The sequence below is a fragment of the Eschrichtius robustus genome, chromosome 13, assembly GCF_028021215.1.
Source record: "Eschrichtius robustus isolate mEscRob2 chromosome 13, mEscRob2.pri, whole genome shotgun sequence".
Classification (NCBI taxonomy): Eukaryota; Metazoa; Chordata; class Mammalia; order Artiodactyla; family Eschrichtiidae; genus Eschrichtius; species Eschrichtius robustus.
In genome coordinates this window covers 65,063,355-65,081,656 of record NC_090836.1, presented here as the reverse complement: position 1 = coordinate 65,081,656, position 18,302 = coordinate 65,063,355, and the positions used below count along the sequence as shown (strand labels likewise).

The window sequence follows — 18,302 nt, the reverse complement described above, 5'->3', positions numbered from 1 at the left end:
TCATCAGCTTTGTTCCACCAGTGCTCATCATACAGCACACTTACCTCACATGGACTGTAGATTAAATGTCTAAAAAGGAACTAGTAAAGTACACAATGCAAAGTAGACTCTCAATAACTATCAGTACCCCTCAAATTATACCTTCCTTTTCTTTTCCACAAAGTAAGGCTGGGCTAAGCTTTTGGTCATTTATTTTTGTGTTGAAGTATTTTACTTGATGCTTAACTCTTTGAGTATCATTCAGTCATGTATGTTATACAAGGGGATAATTCAGTTCTACAATAATTGTTTTTTCAATTTTAGCCTAAAAGTTGCCACCAAAACAATGCTTTCCAAATACGGGCATACCTTGCAGACAATGCAGGTTTGGTTCCAGACCACCGCAATAAAGTGAGCATCGCAAGAAAGTGAGCCACACGAACTTTTTGGTTTCCCAGTGCACAGAAAAAGTCAATGCCTACACTATACTATAGTCTATTAAGCGTGCAACAGCATTATGTCTAAAAAAAACCAATGTACATACCTGAATTTTAAAATCCTTTTTTGTTAAAAACTAACCATCAGGGACTTCCCTGGTGGTGCAGTGGTTAAGAATCCACCTGCCAATGCAGGGGACACAGGTTCGAGCCCTGGTCCGGGAAGATTCCCACATGCTGCGGAGCAACTAATAAGCCCATGCGCCACAGCTACTGAGCCTGCGCTGTAGAGCCCACGAGCCACAACTACTGAGCCTGCGCACCTAGAAGCCTGTGCTCCACAACAAGAGAAGCCACCGCAGTGAGAAGCCTGTGCACCGCAACGAAGAGTAGCCCCTGCTCGCCACAACTAGAGAAAGCCCGCACGCAGCAACAAAGACCCAACGTAGCCAAAAATAAATTAATTTTTAAAAAAAACAAAAAAAAACTAACCATCCTCTGAGCCTTCAGCAAGTTGTAATCTTTTCGCTGCCGGAGGGTCTTGCCTCATTGCTGATGGCACTGAGCAGGGTGGTGGCGGCCAAAGGCTGGGGTGGCAGTGGCAATGTCTTAAAATAAGACAACCATGAAGTTTGCTGCATCAATTGACTCTTCCTTTCACTTGAACACTTAGAGGCCAATGTAGGGTTATTAATTGGTCTCATTTCAAAACTGTTGTGTCTCGGGGAATAGGGTGGTCTGAGGAGAAGTAGAGAGAGGAGGAACAGTGGAGCAGTCAGAACACACACGACACTGATCAAGTTTGCTGTCTTATACAGGCGTGGTTCATGGTGCCCCAAAGCGATTACAATAGTAACATCAAAGATCACTGATCAGAGATCACCAAAACAAATATAATAATAATTTAAAAGTTTGAAATACTGTGAGAATTGCCAAAATGTGACAGAGACACAAAGTGAGCAAATGCTATTGGAAAAATGGTGTCAGTAGACTTGCTTGATGCAGAGTTGCCGCAAACCTTCAGTTTATCAAAAACGCAGTATCTGCATATCTGTGAAGCACAATAGAGCAAAGCGCAATAAAATGAGCTATGCCTGTACTGGTTGCTTGATAAATAGTTGATGGATGAATAAGTGAGTAAATAATTGAGGACTTTGCAATCTGTTCTATCATCTCCTCTCCCATTCATTGCAGATGTGGCTAAGAATTTATAACAAACCAGCAACTCTAAATGCAGAAGGACCAAACCACACAGACCTGTAGGAGTGGCACCCATAACTCCTGCTCTTATGCACATTCCCACCCTTGCAGGCAAGTGCCATTTGTTTTGCAAGAAACCTTAGAGTAACCAAGCCAAGAGAATTCCTCCAGGGCTTATGCAAAATTAAAAGATTTAGCTTCTAAGGCGCAATTATAAGGGGAACTTCTAGTCTGCAATATGGAGTTAAAAATCTCTGGCACTCCATCATTTCATTAAAAGCTCAGCTGAACAAATCTTGCGTCCATTTGATACATTTCAACTCTAATAAATTACTATGAGTTTATAAACTCCTAATAACTGAAGATATATACACATGGATAAGAATCACAAAGGAACTACGTAAAAGTATGTTAATGGTTTCTAATTCTCTTGGTTTTCTATTTCTTTTTCCTCAGCTTTCAAAAAGTAGAAAGGCTCTCAAAACGAAGCCTTGGTAAAATAGCAAAGTACCGCATGGGGCAGTGCTTCTCAAACTTCAGTCACTTCGGAATCACCCAGAGGACTGATTAAACATACATGGCTGGGCTCCAACCTGAGTTTCTCATCCTGTAGATCTGGGGTAGCACCCACATATTTGCATTGCTGTAAGCTTTTAAGGGGTGCTGATGCTGCGGGCCCCGGAATTATACTTTGTAAAGCACTGGCATAAGGCAGAGGCAGTACTCAGGCTGCAGAAACTCAGGGTTGAGGGCTCCAGCTTTGGACCAGACACATAGGTGAGCGTTAGAGTTTCCCAACTGTATTAAATGTGGCAGATTAGCGGAAGCCTATCTTCCTTTGAATAACTTTTCCATATTGGGAAGTAGTCCCATGTCCCACGTCCCCAGTGCTGAAGTTAAACTCAAACTGCAGCCACATCCCAGACACGTGACCTGAGCTTCACTCATCAGATGTACCCACTGAGCCATCAACTCACAAGTGAGCAATGTGTGGAAACAAGCTCTCTGGGCAGCTTCCATACTGCTGACACTGGGAATGGTAGGCATTGGTAGGCATCCAGTTTCCTGAGGCCTCAGTGGCTGCCAGGTCAAGTTCCTGATGTTCGAGAGGCATCAGTGTAACAAGGTCAAGTTTCTGGCATTAATTGCTTGGTGCATCAGCTTCCTCAACAGGCCAGTTAAGCAGCTTGACTTCAGTCACTGTCCCAGGAAGTTGATACCTGAGTCCCAGCTCTAGCTGCTCAAATGTTCTTTGGGCCACCTAATTTCCTGTCATTAACTCCTTTCTGCCAAATGGATTCTGAGGGTCATAATTAAGAACTCAGTAACATCCACATTCTAGTACTGTGAACCAATAAATATCAACACAGCCTCAATTTCCTTCTTCATAAAATGAAAATACTAAAAAATGGAGAGTGGTTTGAAAAAATTTACATAGTATGGATTAAATATATATCCTGAAAGACATTTTTAACTTCAGACATATTCTGCTTTGTCACAAAACTCCAATTTCATGACACTTAATAATCTTACAAAATATAGTTAATAGGTAATTTTTCACAAACAAGAGATTCTTTTAACTGACATCAGCTAGCCAGAAAAATGAATTTATGTTGAAGTATGTTTTTCCTCTCATCTTTCCTCCTCTTAGAATTTTGGATATTTTCAAATGAAATATTCAGTATATGAAAATGAAAAACAGTGATTAGTAAATTGCCTGGAAGAAAGAGAAAACAGTATTCAAGGTGATGTTTCCAACACACAGACTTTCCCTAGGCTATGCCTATAAGAGAAATGGAGAGAAACCAAAATGTGCTTTTCCGCTTCTACTTTTTCCACAGCCCCACAAAGACCTCCTGGCAAAGCTGTCACATCTAATCTTATCTTACATTCCTGGATGCTGTTTACTAAACTCTTATTTATTTTTTTTGATTCAGCTGACAAGCTGACCGAGCACAACTGCAGTTTCTAGTTTTCATTGCGATTTTCTTTTTCCTTCTGATCCTCGGGATAGATGCTGTTGTCTGATAATCTCCCTACTTGAACCCATTTGACTGATGTCGAGTGCAAAGTAGCAAGCTGGACCACACATTCAGCAACCACCTCCAGTCCTCTCCCTCCTTGTCACTCAAAGGCCAAGTTCCTCGAGGCCATGCTGGTTTCAATCAAGGCCCAGGATGCCCAGTAAAACTATCACAGGCCTATATTTTAAGAACACTGAAGCTGGCAGAGACTTTGCACATTTGGCCACAATCACACACCAATTACAAGTACTGGAAAGAGGGTCTGAACTCAGATCTCCCTGACTCCAATAGTCCCAATTCTTAACCATTTTTGTAATATTTCCTCTTTCAATGAATGTGAAATAGGAATTACATTTATTCTGTATACCTCCTGAAAGCCTGACTTATTAAAATTTTTTAGAATACAGTAAATATTTACTCAAGTGGTAGTCACCTGGTCATCTATTAGAATCCCTGTTTTGATAAGAGACTGATATCTTAATCCTAATTCTTTAAAAATCCAAGTCTGAGACAAATATGCCAGGCTGAGGCTTGAACAGAAGGGGCAATTCCAACGCAGCAAGGCTGAGGAGGAAGGAGAAAAAGCAGCTAAGGAGGGAAAGAAAATACAAGGCGGGGGGCATTATGAAGCTTATAAGGAAATAGTCAGTGGCTCAGGTACACAGGGGGGATGTCTTCAGATAAGCCATGTGAAACCATGGCACCTCGGGACAATCAGGAGAGAATTTTATCTACACACCTCTGCCGGTCATAGCTTCCTCATTGGTCAGAGTCAGCCCCATGTTACAGTAACCCTCTAACATTTTCTGTTTTCTTTATCCTGCCTTCTACATAACTGCTGGGACAGAAGCCAGACCCTATGTATCTTGGGACTGCACATCTTCTAAGACCAAAAGCTGTAAGAGGACCCCCTGTGAGTCTTGTCAGTCTGGCCCTAGAGGTTGGACTTGGGTGTCAGAGCCGCTATGACCGGGTCTCACTCCAGCAGGGGAGGTGCTAGGAGATGCAACAGTGGCAGTGGTGGTGAGGCCTTCTATTAGGCAAGTTACCAAGGCCTGGGGAGGCACAGAGCTGGGTCTAGAACAGCTGGTTAGACAGAGTTTCTTATGCATCCTCTAAATGATTCAAAATGGTCTGTGATTCAAAACATGCCAGTGGGGTTAATGACCTGCTGAAGATGGAACAGCAAGTTAGCAGAAGTTTGCAACGAGCAACTCCCGAGAGCTCCTCTGGTGTGCTTTCCACTACAGCACAGTTGCCTTAAAACTTCCCCAGAATGTTTTTACATCCTCACAGTCCTTTAGACCACAGGTAGCAAGCAAACACCTAGAAGGCCCAGACACGTACCACAAACTAGTAAACTGTGCCAGCTGTTTGCACATTAGACCACAACAAAGCATCCTCCCTTTTTTTTTTGAAACATTTCGTCTTTGGTCTTACATTTCCAATTTTGGTAGAGCAAAGAATGGAGAAATATTTCTTTGCCATAAGAAAAATAATGTAAGTGTGACGATAAATGAAAACTCCCTATGGTAGGCTATAGCCAGCTCACACCAGATTGTCTGAGCACCTTCTCTACTCCTTGTTCCACTGCTTCACACTGGTAACCTGAAATCGGCCATGGCAGAAAATCATCGAATGCTACAAACCGGGGTTCTTACCTTCTGCAGATCCAAGTAAACACTGACCAGCATAACAATGCACACAGCCTCACTTTTAGACAATAGAAAGTTATGGGGCCTGTAGACTAGGGAACAACTCCCTTTAAAATGACAGTGAGATGGACTGAGTCTTAAAAAATACTGCCACACAAGAATGTAGGCTCGACCTTCCAAGTCTTCCAGGAAGTGAGAAACCCAAGTATCTAAATTAAAACCTCTAATTTTTCAATGTCAGCTAATTTTTTTCCCCTAAACATCTCCCTGAGACAAACTGGGACTCCTGGCCTCAAGTTTGCAAATTCCAGCTTAAACCAAGTGTGATCCCAAAGGGTAGCATGCTAAACACCTTCAACTAAAAAAAACACCAACATGGAAGATTTGGTTTGAATTTTTCTTTTCTGGGAAAAATAGCAAAAGATGCTCCTTGGACTTATCTCATATTAACTATCCCTTTATTTAACGTAGCAGCAGTATCATTTGGTATTTATCTGACTGCCAGAAATGCACTGACCTAACTAGGAGTGCTGTGGGACTAAAATCTTACACTCCCTCTTCCAAATTCCTTTGTTGGGCAAACTTCATCCATATTACTTTACAAAGTTCCAGATGACTTGCAGGCTGCTGATTTTAATATTAGCCTTTACTTGAGCAGGCTCCCAGTGGGATAATTGGCAACACATGAAACTATTATTTTTTTTGTAATCCTGCTTGAGGAACTATCTTTATTATCCAAAAATGACAATAGATGGAAAACACAGGAAAAAAATCTGGTTTCCAAATTCTAAGTTTTGTTCTACTGGAAATGCCATTGGTTGCAAGGATGTAGTGACATCCAAAAATCGCTTGTAAGATCCACAGATACATCTACAGGATAAGTGCAGGAGAGTGGCTCCTTGCCTTGTAGCTGGAGCTGCAGTGAGCCTAGTTTGTCACTGTTTGCACCTTAGCTTCACAGATTCCTGGTGAACGTGTTTTCTTTTTAATTTGACAAGAATGAAAGACTATACTCTTTTAAAAAATAAAAAAAGACATGGAAACAGCCTAAATGCCCATCGACAAATAAAGAAGATGTGGTACATATATACAATGGACTATTACTCAGAAATAAAAAAGAATGAAATAATGCCATTTGTAGAAACATGGATGGACCTAGAGATTATCATACTAAGTGAAGTAAGTCAGACAAAGACAAATATATGATCTCACTTATACGTGGAATCTGAAAAAATGATACAAGTGAACTTATTTACAAAACAGAAACAGACTCACAGACATAGAAAACAAACTTATGGTTACCAAAGGGGAAAGGTAGGGAGCAGGGATAAATTAGGAGTTTGGGATTAACAATATACACACTACTATATATAAAATAAATAACCAACAAAGACCCACTGTATAGCACAGGGAACTCTATTTAATATTCTGTAATAACCTATATGGGAAAAGAATCTGAAAAAGAATAGATATATGTATACATATAAATGAATCACTTTGCTGTACACCTGAAACTAACACAACATTGTAAATCAACTATACTTCAATATGAAATAAAATTTTTTTTAACTGCATACATTGACATGATACTATACATAGAGAATCCTAAAGATACTACCAAAAAACTACTAGAGCTAATCAACAAATTTGGTAAAGCAGCAGGATAAAAAATTAATGCACAGAAATCTCTTGCATTCCTATACATGCATGATGAAAAATCTGAAAGAGAAATTAAGGAAACATTCCCATTTATCACTGCAACAAAAAGAATAAAATACCTAGGAATAAACCTACCTAAGGAGACAAAAGACCTATATGCAGAAAACTATAAGACACTAGTGAAAGAAATTAAAGATGATACAAACAGATGGAGAGATATACTATGTTCTTGGATTTCAACACTGTGAAAATGACTATACTACCCAAAGCAATCTACAGATTCAGTGCAATCCCTATCAAACTACCAATGGCATTTTTCACAGAACTAGAACAAAATATTTCACAACTTGTATGGAAACACAAAAGACCCCGAATAGCCAAAGCAATCTTGAGAAAGAAAAACAGAGCTGAGGATCAGGCTCCCTGACTTCAGACTATACTACAAAGCTACAGTAATCAAGACAGTATGGTACTGGCACAAAAACAGAAATATAGATCAATGGAACAGGATAGAAAGCCCAGAGATAAACCCACGCACGTATGGTCACTTTATTTTTGATAAAGGAGGCAAGAATATACAATGGAGAAAAGACAGCCTCTTCAATAAGTGTTGCTGGGAAAACTGGACAGCTACATGTAAAAGAATGAAATTAGAACACTCCCTAACACCATCCACAAAAATAAACTCAAAATGGATTAAAGACCTAAATAAAAGGCCAGACACTATAAAACTCTTAGTGGAAAACATAGGCAGAACACTGTGACATAAATCACAGCAAGATCCTTTTTGACCCACCTCCTAGAGAAATGGATATAAAAACAAAAATAAACAAATGGGACCTAATGAAACTTAAAAGCTTTTGCACAGCAAAGGAAACCATAAACAGATGAAAAGACAACCCTCAGAATGGGAGAAAATATTTGCAAATGAAGCAACTGACGAAGGATTAACCTCCAAAATTTACAAGCAGCTCATGCAGCTCAATATCAGAAAAACAAACAACCCAATCCAAAAATGGGCAGAAGACCTAAATAGACATTTCCCCAAAGAAGATATACAGATTGCCAACAAACACATGAAAGAATGCTCAACATCACTAATCATCATTAGAGAAATGCAAATCAAAACTACAGTGAGGTATCACCTCACCCCAGTCAGAATGGCCATCATCAAAAAATCTACAAACAATAAATGCTGGAGAGGGTATGGAGAAAAGGGAACCCTCTTGCACTCTTGGTGGGAATATAAATTGATACAGCCACTATGGAGAACAGTATGGAGGTTCCTTAAAAAACTAAATATAGAACTACCATACGACCCGGCAAGCCCACTACTGGGCATATACCCTGAGAGAACCATAATTCAAAAAGAGTCATGTACCAAAATGTTCATTGCAGCACTATTTACAATAGCCAGGACATGGAAGCAACCTAAGTGTCCATCGACAGATGAATGGATAAAGAAGATGTGGCACATATATACAATGGAATATTACTCAGCCATAAAAAGAAATGAAATTGAGTTATTTGTAGTGAGGTGGATGGACTTAGAGTCTGTCATACAGAGTGAAGTAAGTCAGAAAGAGAAAAAGAAATACCGTATGCTGACACATATATATGAAATCTAAAAAAAAAAAAATGGTTCTGAAGAACCTAGGGGCAGGACAGGAATAAAGACGCATACGTAGAGAATGGACTTGAGGACATGGGGAGGGGGAAGGGTAAGCTGGGACGAAGTGAGAGAGTGGCATGGACTTATAAATACTACCAATTGTAAAATACATAGCTAGTGGGAAGCAGCCGCATAGCACGGGGAGATCAGCTTGGTGCTTTGTGACCACTTAGAGGGGTGGGATAGGGAGGGTGGGAGGGAGATGCAAGAGGGAGGAGATATGGGGATATATGTATAGCTGATTCACTTTGTTATAAAGCAGAAACTAACACACCATTGTAAAGCAATTATTATACTCTAACAAAGATGTTAAAAAATAAAGTTTTAAAAATTAAAAAAAATTGCATACATTTAAGGTGTACCATATGATGTTTTGATATACATAATGAAAAGATTACTACAGCAAGCTAGTTAACATATGCATCTCCTCATATACCTTTTGTGTATGGATGGGTGGTAAGAGCACCTGAAATCTACAATCAAGCAAATTTCCAGTATTCAGTACAGTATTATTAACTATTGTCATCATGTTGTATATTACATCTCTAGATTTATTCATCCTATTTAACTGCAATTTTGTACCCTTTGACCATTATCTCCCCGTTTTTTCCACCTCCCCACCCCTGGCAACCACCATCTACTCTCTGCTTCTATGCTTTCAAAGCAACTTTTTTAGATTCCACATCTAAGTGAGAACATGCAGTATTTTTCGTTCTATGTCTGGCTTATTTCACCTCGCATAATGTCCTCCAGGTTCATCCATGTTGTCACAAATGGCAGGATCTCCTTCTTTTTAAGGCTAAATAATATTCCAGTATATTATAATTATAATACATCTTTATATACATATATATGTGTATATATACATACACACATATATAGTGATATATATATACATATATCTCACCATTTCTCTATCCATTCATCAATTGATGGACACTTAGGTTTTCATATACTGGCTACTGTGAATAGTGCCTCAATAAACATGGGAGTGCAGGTATCTCTTGAAGATACTGATTTCATTTCCTTTGGGTATATATTCAGAAGAGGCACAAAACAATGACTCTAACCCTAGAATTTACATTCATGCCCAATGGGCAGGCTTTTCCTTTAATTTCTGATTATATTCTTTTTCTGAATTCTCTCTGGTTCCCCAAAAGTCAGCTGGCGGGATGTCTTGCTGTTAGGTATTCCATATACATACCTAGATCAGTGGAGTTTCATTAGTAAGCACAGCTGAGGGAATTTGGATCCTCCCTCGGTAGGGAGCTGCACGGTGCTGAGTAGAACACATAGGAAATATGGATGCAACTGCATGAGCACTCGGATGTAGATGAAACGTCTCTCCAGATTCTATGCCAACCTTTTAAAACTTAGTTTAATATAAATCTGAATGCTCTTCAACACATTCTGTCTGCCAGCCCACAACAACTTTGGGGCTAATTTTTTAAATTTATATTTACCATTCACTTGCTACCTAGATGGTAGAATTTGGTAATATCTCTCAACTTTGCACTGTCAACCAACATATTTGTAATCAATATATATGTACAGAGTGTCTGAAAAGTCAGGAAACATAGGAAAAACTTATTTTTAAACAGTTTGTTAGTTACATTTTTAAATATGCTATCCTCAAGGCATTTTACTTCAACACCTAGAAAACATTTTGGGTAAAGTGTCTCTAAATTTAAAGCAATGGGTACAACAGTTAATATACTACAGAGTGTCCAAAATAAGTGTAAACACAGAGAGAAATGTGATTTTATTTTTTCCGATGAACAATATTCAGACCCTGATTACAATCAATATTTTACCCTCATTCAGTGAAGAAAAAAAAAAAGATTATTCAAGTGATCATATACTTTTTTGTCTCATTTAGAAGGAAAAGGATGCTATCCAAATTCAAATATTTTTTCAGTCCTTTCTTTACAATGGGACATGCAAAGACAATATGTCTAAAGCACTGCAAAATGGACACAAATCCAACTGGTTTGAGTAGACCACAACCAAAACCTTAGCATCACTATGATACTTTTTCTGAGCTTGTGAGTAACCAGACACAGTCAGGAAGAAAAAGGAGACAATAAATAAAACAAATGAGTTATTTCTCAAATGCAAATATTTTGGCTGAAGTTGAAAGATTATATTGTTTATGGACACAAGATACACTAAAATAGCAAAACCAATATTCTCTTAAAATACACCACATGCTGAGTAGAAAATATGTAATCTGTTCAAGTATTGAACAGAAAATCTTTTCCCATAGCACACAACCACATGTATGAGGAAGATTAATAAATATTACTTTGAGAAGGTTACTGGAGAGAAAATTTCCTATTGGGAAACTTTATTATCCAGAGTAGGATACACTGATTACCAACTTCCATTAAGCTTATTTATTAAGGCTACTTTATATTCTACTCAGAGTCTGTTTACCAAGTAAAATGCAAGGAGACAAATCCCCATTGCGTTGACTAACTCAGTATCCTAGACATTAAAGATTGCATGGACAGGTTTTGCATTTTTCTGCTTAGATCACCATTTAAAGATTATGCACATTACCTGGTAACATCAGGCTTTTCTACTGCTACATCACAGCTCAGTTATTTCTGTGTACCAGAAAATCTGAACTTATTTACCTTTGTTATTAACAGAAACGTACTTTGTCATAATGTCCTTAAAATTTATAGACTTCATGGGCACACATTTTCTTTCTTGAAATACTAGTACTGAAAATAAAACACAGCTTTACCATTCATCCCTGGGTATCATCAGTCTAATATATAAATAGTGAGTAGGATGATTGATGTATCCATGTTATATTAAGCAATTCAACAAGCCTTCATCTTTCAGAAAATACTGAGTCTCTAGTCCAAAACAGACTTGCAGTTAGAAGAAATACGTGAACAAATAATCAAAGAAATAACCCAAATCAAATCATCTTATAGTATACCTTAAACGTATACAATGTTATATGTCAATTATGTTGCAATAAACTAGAAAGAAAGAAAAAGCAAGAACCCCAAAGTTAATGATGTACTACTATGAAACTTAGTGGGTATAAATGTCTCTAGGAGCTTCTGGATATAAGAAGCTGGGTCAATTAATGCTAAAAAGAGTTATAACAGGTTATAAATCAGAACATTCTTGTTGGGGTCTCAGAGGTGCCAAGAGCTAGAGAAGAAACATATGCTCACAGTGTGGAAGGAAAAGTTGACCAAGGTTTTGCTGAGAATCTTCAGGACAGAGTTTCAGAAGAATGTGCCAAATCCCTGAAGGATTCTTTTTTCAAAAGACAGCAAACCGGGGTTCCCTGGTGGCGCAGTGGTTGAGAATCTGCCTGCCAATGCAGGGGACACGGGTTCGAGCCCTGGTCTGGGAAGATCCCACATGCCGGGGAGCAACTAGGCCCGTGAGCCACAACTAACTGAGCCTGCGCGTCTGGAGACTGTGCTCTGCAATAAGAGAGGCCGCGATAGTGAGAGGCCCGCGCACCGCGATGAAGAGTGGACCCCGCTTGCCACAACTAGAGAAAGCCCTTGCACAGAAACAAAGACCCAACACAGCCAAAAATAATTAATTAAAAAAAAAAATCAGCTATACTTCAATTAAAAAAAAAAAAAAAAAAAAAGACAGCAAACCAGTGTTTGAGGGGCAGGGAAAAGGCAAGTACAATACTGCTAGAGCTTTTGACAGCAGCCTTCCCTTCTGCCTGCCCCAGGGAGGAAAGCACCACTTTCTTTTCCTACAGGAACTGTCTGGATTCAGACTTCTCTGGTTGTAAATCTAATACATCAATATTTGCTATAAAAATGAGTATCCAACCTACTAAACTCCTAATAACTCAATACCCAGGCAGACTGTCCATCTGTCTAAGTATTGCCCTATTTCATATGTAGCTACGCATTTCCCTTTCCAAGCCATTATTTACTACACACACACAGGAAGGGTCAGCAGGGGAGCCACTGTGATGGGATGATGTTTATCAGCTAACCCCATCCCCTTAATAATTCTGCCCGCCTTAAAACTAAGTTCCTGTTCATAGCTCACATTCCACAAACCAACTCACATGAGTTATAGGAAAGGCCCTGCCACATCAGCTTCTGGACTCCTTTGAAATCTGCAGATTCCAGTGTGGCAGCACCGCCATGGTGATGTGTACTTCAAATCCATTCAACCCCAGAAGATCTTAGTGTTTGTACACTTCCCTGTGTGTGTGTGTGTGTGTGTCTAGTGTAAGACCTGACAGATGTGAGGGTTTTTGTAATGCAAGTGCCTGACTTAAGCTTTGATTGCCCGGGCTTTCATTTCAAGGAGGCATCCGCCCCAAAGTCTGCTATCTCCTATAAACACACTGCCAGCCACTAGACTGGATAAAGAGCCAGGCGACCTCCCCACAGCGAGGCTCCTTTGTTTTAGAGATCTTGGTTGATTTCAAAAACTGACTGGGCTATTTGCTTTTTTTCTCTTTCCACTCTTCACATTCCCGCTCTTACGCTTTAAATTCACCTACAAAGGATGAGCCTAGGAAACCCTAGGCGCCCACCCTCCATGCCAGTAAAAGCAAAACCACAGCCCCTGCTGCTTGCTCTCCCCCTCAAACCCCAAACCTCATTGTGTGCATTGTAGTTTCCAGGTCTTTTAAGTAATAAACTTCTATTTTTATCAGAGTTTCCTGATTTAACCATCAGGAGGGCATCTTGCAATCACAGTAAGAACCACAAAGGCTGGTCCAACTATAACACTGGTTATTGATAGGATGAAACCAGCACAAAACAGTGTGTGTGTCCTTGTGTTCAATGTGATTTTCAAAGTCAACCCGCTGAGTAGGATCACAGGGGAGAAAAGTAGCAAATTGCTATAAACTGAATGTTTGTGTCCCCCACCAACTCATATGTTGAAACCTTATTCCCAATGTGATATTAGAAGGCAGCGCCTTTGGGAGGTGATTAGGTCATGAGGGAAAGTCGTCATGCGTGAGACTAGTGTCCTTATAAAAGAGACCAGAGAGAGCTCTCTCACCTCTGCCATCTGGGGACACAGCAAGGTGATGGCCATTTATGAACCAGGAAGCAGGCCCTGACCAGCCACCGAATCTGCAGGCACCTCGATATTAGACTTCCTAGCCTCCAAAACCATGTGAAATAAAGTTCTATTGTTTACAAACCACAGTCTGTGGTATTCTATTATAGCAGCCCAAACAGACTAAGATACAAATACTACTCCAAATCCATTTTTTATAATCACAACCATGACTTCAGCCTCTGCTCCTCCGATAAGGTTTGGGGACCCACGCCACATGACAAGAGCCCCATCATAACCTCATGCAGGAGCTTGGCTTTGGGAGGGCCAGCTTTGCCAGGATGCGGTTCTTACCTCCTATTTCTTGGATTTTCTCTTTTTTATCCCGTATAATTTCCTCCTTTCTTCTCTATGACAATTACCTTTACTAACTACATTTTAATCCTTTCCAAATGGCTTTGTATTAGACTTGACTTCTCGCCTTTTGATCCACTAACTAGCTTTTCACTATCCTCTACCTCCTTTGCAGTCTGTTCATAAACCTGGACCTCCCTCTCCCCACTCCACCCTTTCTTCACACGTTACCAATCCTTTGTGCTTTGCTTTTCATCTTCCCTTGCATGTGAGATTATCTACTTCTATTCTCTGTAAAGCCTTTGTTCTCATTTTGTTATTTTCTAGAGGAAATGTCACCTCTAATCTTATTTTCAGCTCTTCAAATATCTCCTACTTTCTTTCATGATTAATTTATGTTAAGGCTGGGATATACTACAGTTGTCTCCAGCCAAATCACTAGAGAGTCTGTATAATATAAAGGTAATCAATTAATAATTACAAATTGCTAAAAAATGTTTTCCAGTCTCTGCATTTCAAATGCATTTTTAAATGGACAATTATTTAGAAAAGGAAAAAGGAAATAAGGCTTCACCACCTGATACCTCTTGTAAACAAATAATGGAACATATACTTCTTATCATCCCAAAACACATCAAGATGGGACTATATTACAATTCTGATCTCTTTAAACAAGGAAAATATCCCTTGGAAAACAAAATAACATAGATTTTAGGGTGCAGATCATTGAACTAGAGAATTTCATTATTTTTTCTCCCATGGAAAAGTGAGATTGAAAATCCTATGGTATAAGCTACACCAGAAATGAAGCTTCCTGGGTACATTGAAGTTATTTTCACCACACTCTTTGAATAGGTGACCCTGCCAGAAATATGTCATCAAAGAAAAGAACAAGACTGTGCAGCCTCCAGACAAGTTATGTTAATTAATGTGTCATTTGCAAGTTATGTAAATACTTCATTAAAAAGTGTAAAGGATTAAACAATAACTTGTCATATTTTAATAATGAATACAATATTGTAGACTCTCATAATTCAATTCATTCTGTGCATCAGACACACAGATTCCTAATTAGGCATTTGCTATAATGTGTATTTGAACCAGCATGGCAGGCTTTCTAGCCAACTGTACTGATTTTCATTTCACCAACTTTATTTTGATTTTTGGGCTCTTCCCATAAAGGAAATAAACACTGGCAAAAGTTTAATCTATTTTGGGGTAGGGGAGGTAGAGATGTCATGATGTCTTAGAGAATTAAATAAAAGGCACAGACTCTCCTCCCAGAGAAGCATATGAGAACCTGTGCATGTACATATCATACATCTGCACCAACACAGAATTTTATCTGTACTTTTGGGGATTACCTGGAGTTCCTAATTATTCATAGCCAGAGTAAGATCCCAAGGACACAGTGCAACATTAATAACACTGGGAATATCTTGTTAAATTTTCTAAACAGTCTTTCACACTATATATGAAAGACTCCTTCTAAGATGATAAGTGGCAACATACAAATGTGAGAAATGCCCAGAAACTGTGTGTGCTTCCCCTTTTAGAAGATAGGAAAGAATACTTTTTTATTTAAAAAATCCCTAACTTCACTGTCTTATACAGTCACTACTAGCTACCAAGCACTGGAAATGTGATTACAAGTCTAAACTGAGATGTGCATTAAATGATAATTAACCAGATTTCTAAAATTTAGTACCATATATGTATATATATATATGTGTGTGTATATATGTGTATGTATGTGTGTGTGTGTATATATATATACATACATATATATATAGTAGCTCACTAACAATTTTCAGTTTATTATATGATGAAATGTTTAAATCTTGGGTAAAGTCAATTATATGACTATAATTAATTTCCTCTGCTTTTTACAGTTCAGATGCAGCTACTAGAAAATTTAAAATTGCATATGTGGCTTGTGTTATACTTCTACTGGACAGGGCTGGTCTAGAAATATAAATCAATAGCTCTTCATCATATACCTAATCCTGCAAGAGTATTAGGTGGTTATAATCTTCCACCTAGAGGCAATAATTCCATACCTGGCTTATATAGTGCATTTCTGATTTATTCATGTGAAAAACTACTATCATTCACTGCCCTTCTCCCCCCCCCTCCTCCATTACTACCAATAACCCTTCTGCTGCTTTTATCTCTGTCCCCTTCTCTTCTTCCGTCACTGTCTGCTTCTGGCCATGTTTCCCATAGGTCCCAGCCACTACTGTCTAGCACTAGAAGACTGGACCATCCCTACCGTCAAGGCCATGTGGACTTTTAACATTGTTGGACTTAGAATTCTTTCATTTTCCTTCTTAATTTTTCATAGCATGATACTATTTGTATTATGGCGCATTAGCCTCAGGAAAGGTGTTAATTCTGGGGATTTTCTACATTCCTTGTCCTGAAGAAGTTTACCATTATATATGAGATAAGGCATTCAAATATAAAACAAGAAGATAATTAAAAGTTTTTAGAAGAATGTAATCAAGTGTTGAAATGTGTGCGGTGGACCATAACCACAGCTCATAAAGATTTCTTTTTTAAAAAAGTATAAATTATTGCCTAACAAGTTTTCCACCTTAAATGTCACTGATAAGACCAGAGTCTACAAGATTATATTTCTATATTGTTCCAAAGCAATTGACTGAAATGTGAAAAAAAAAGGGAAAATGTTTATTCATAGGAAAACAAAAAATATTTGATTAAGTTCAATATCTTGATGATTAGAAGCAATGATTTGAGTATTAGCTCAGAAGTCATACACTCACATATAAACTCAAGATTTTTTTTAATTGCCTGCAAGCAAATGGAATGTCTACATATGAAGAATTCAGGTTCCTGAGAACTGCAAGAAAACAATTCTGAGGAAACTTCAAAGCGGGAAAACAGAAAATTTTCATTTGAAACTTAGAAGTGTACAAGCCAGAGTTCCAATTACTATTTTTTGTTTTTTTGATGAGAACTCTTAGGATGTACTGTCTCAAAATTTTTCATATATAACATAGGGCAGTGTTAATTATATTTATTATGTTGTACATGACATCCCTAGTACTTATTTATCTGATAACTGGAAGTTTGTACCTTTTGACCACCTTCATACAATTTCTCCTCCCTACCCCTGCCTTTAGTAACCACAAATACAATCTCTTTTTATATAAGTGTTTCTTTGTTTCCTTGTTTGTGTGTTTTTGTTTTTTGTTTTGACCTAAATGGATGAAATATTATTTTCTCACTGTTGTATTTGGTATCGTAAAATTGGTAAACTTAAGTCAGTGCACAAACTTTTGTCAGTGATGTGTATTAATCACCAACTATGAGATTTTTTTTTTAGGTAATGATTTTTTTCAACCACTTTGTTTACAGTTCAAACAACAGGTATTTAACAAGGGGGTATGCCTGCCTGTTACAACAGATTTTTAATCTTGGTCAAACAAATGTGTACTATGTAACAGGGCAAAGTTCACAATCCCTCCATCTTCAATCTTCATCCTTTCAAAAAAATCCATATGTCATATAATATTCCAAATGCAATTTGCCTTCCAGCTTAACCTTGGCCTTTGCCCATAATTATTAAAAGGCCTGGATGATGGCAGTAATTCAGTTTATTATTGTTCGTGTGGCAGGACAATCAATACTGTGGCAGCATTTCACACATCACCTGCTATCTTCACTATTTCCATGTTGAAGTATCTGCAAGAGTCTGCAGAGGGTCTGTATCTATGTACTCAGGAGTCAAACAGTAGCTGTCAAGAGACAGATACTCATACAAAAAAAAAAATTGCAACAAAAGCAACAACAATAAACTCTAAACACTGCAAGATAAAGAAATAAAAACATGACAGAGGAAAATAAAAGTACAGGAGGAATTATTTCCAGTTTTTGAAATCTCTAAGTGTGAAATTTTACAGCAATCACAACAATATTCTATATGTATGTATTAGAAACTTGTTGGATAAGAAAATGTGAGCGTACCATATTGCTTGTTACTATACACATGAATTCTTTATTTTTCTATATTTGTATTTCTGTATTCTAATTCCTGTATCTTTTTCTACATTAGAAAATACCTGGAATTATGTTTACTGTGCTGTATGCACATTAAATCTAGAATGGACATACTGCAATGAATTTCCAATAGCCATGCTCCATAAACATGATTTTACCTATATGACAACTATAACACACAGGTATCAATAACTGTTTGTTGAATGAATGAATGAGTAAATAAATACCTAAGTACAGAATCCAGGAGTTTTCTTTAAATAGTATTTATTGAAAACTA

The 18,302-nt window shown here is 38.1% G+C and overlaps 1 protein-coding gene across 9 annotated transcripts in view; it reads right to left on the bottom strand.

Annotated features, from left to right (window-relative positions):
* NAV3 (neuron navigator 3) overlaps positions 1-18,302 on the bottom strand; it is an 850,488-nt gene that overhangs the window by 674,676 nt on the left and 157,510 nt on the right. Inside the window, exon 1 of one of the 9 annotated variants that reach the window (XM_068561373.1) lies at positions 909-961. The exons of the other annotated variants lie outside the window; for them this stretch is intronic. The gene's annotated coding sequence lies outside the window, so the exon portion shown is untranslated. Of the gene's footprint in view, positions 1-908; positions 962-18,302 lie in introns of those variants that run through there. 9 annotated transcript variants of the gene reach the window in all.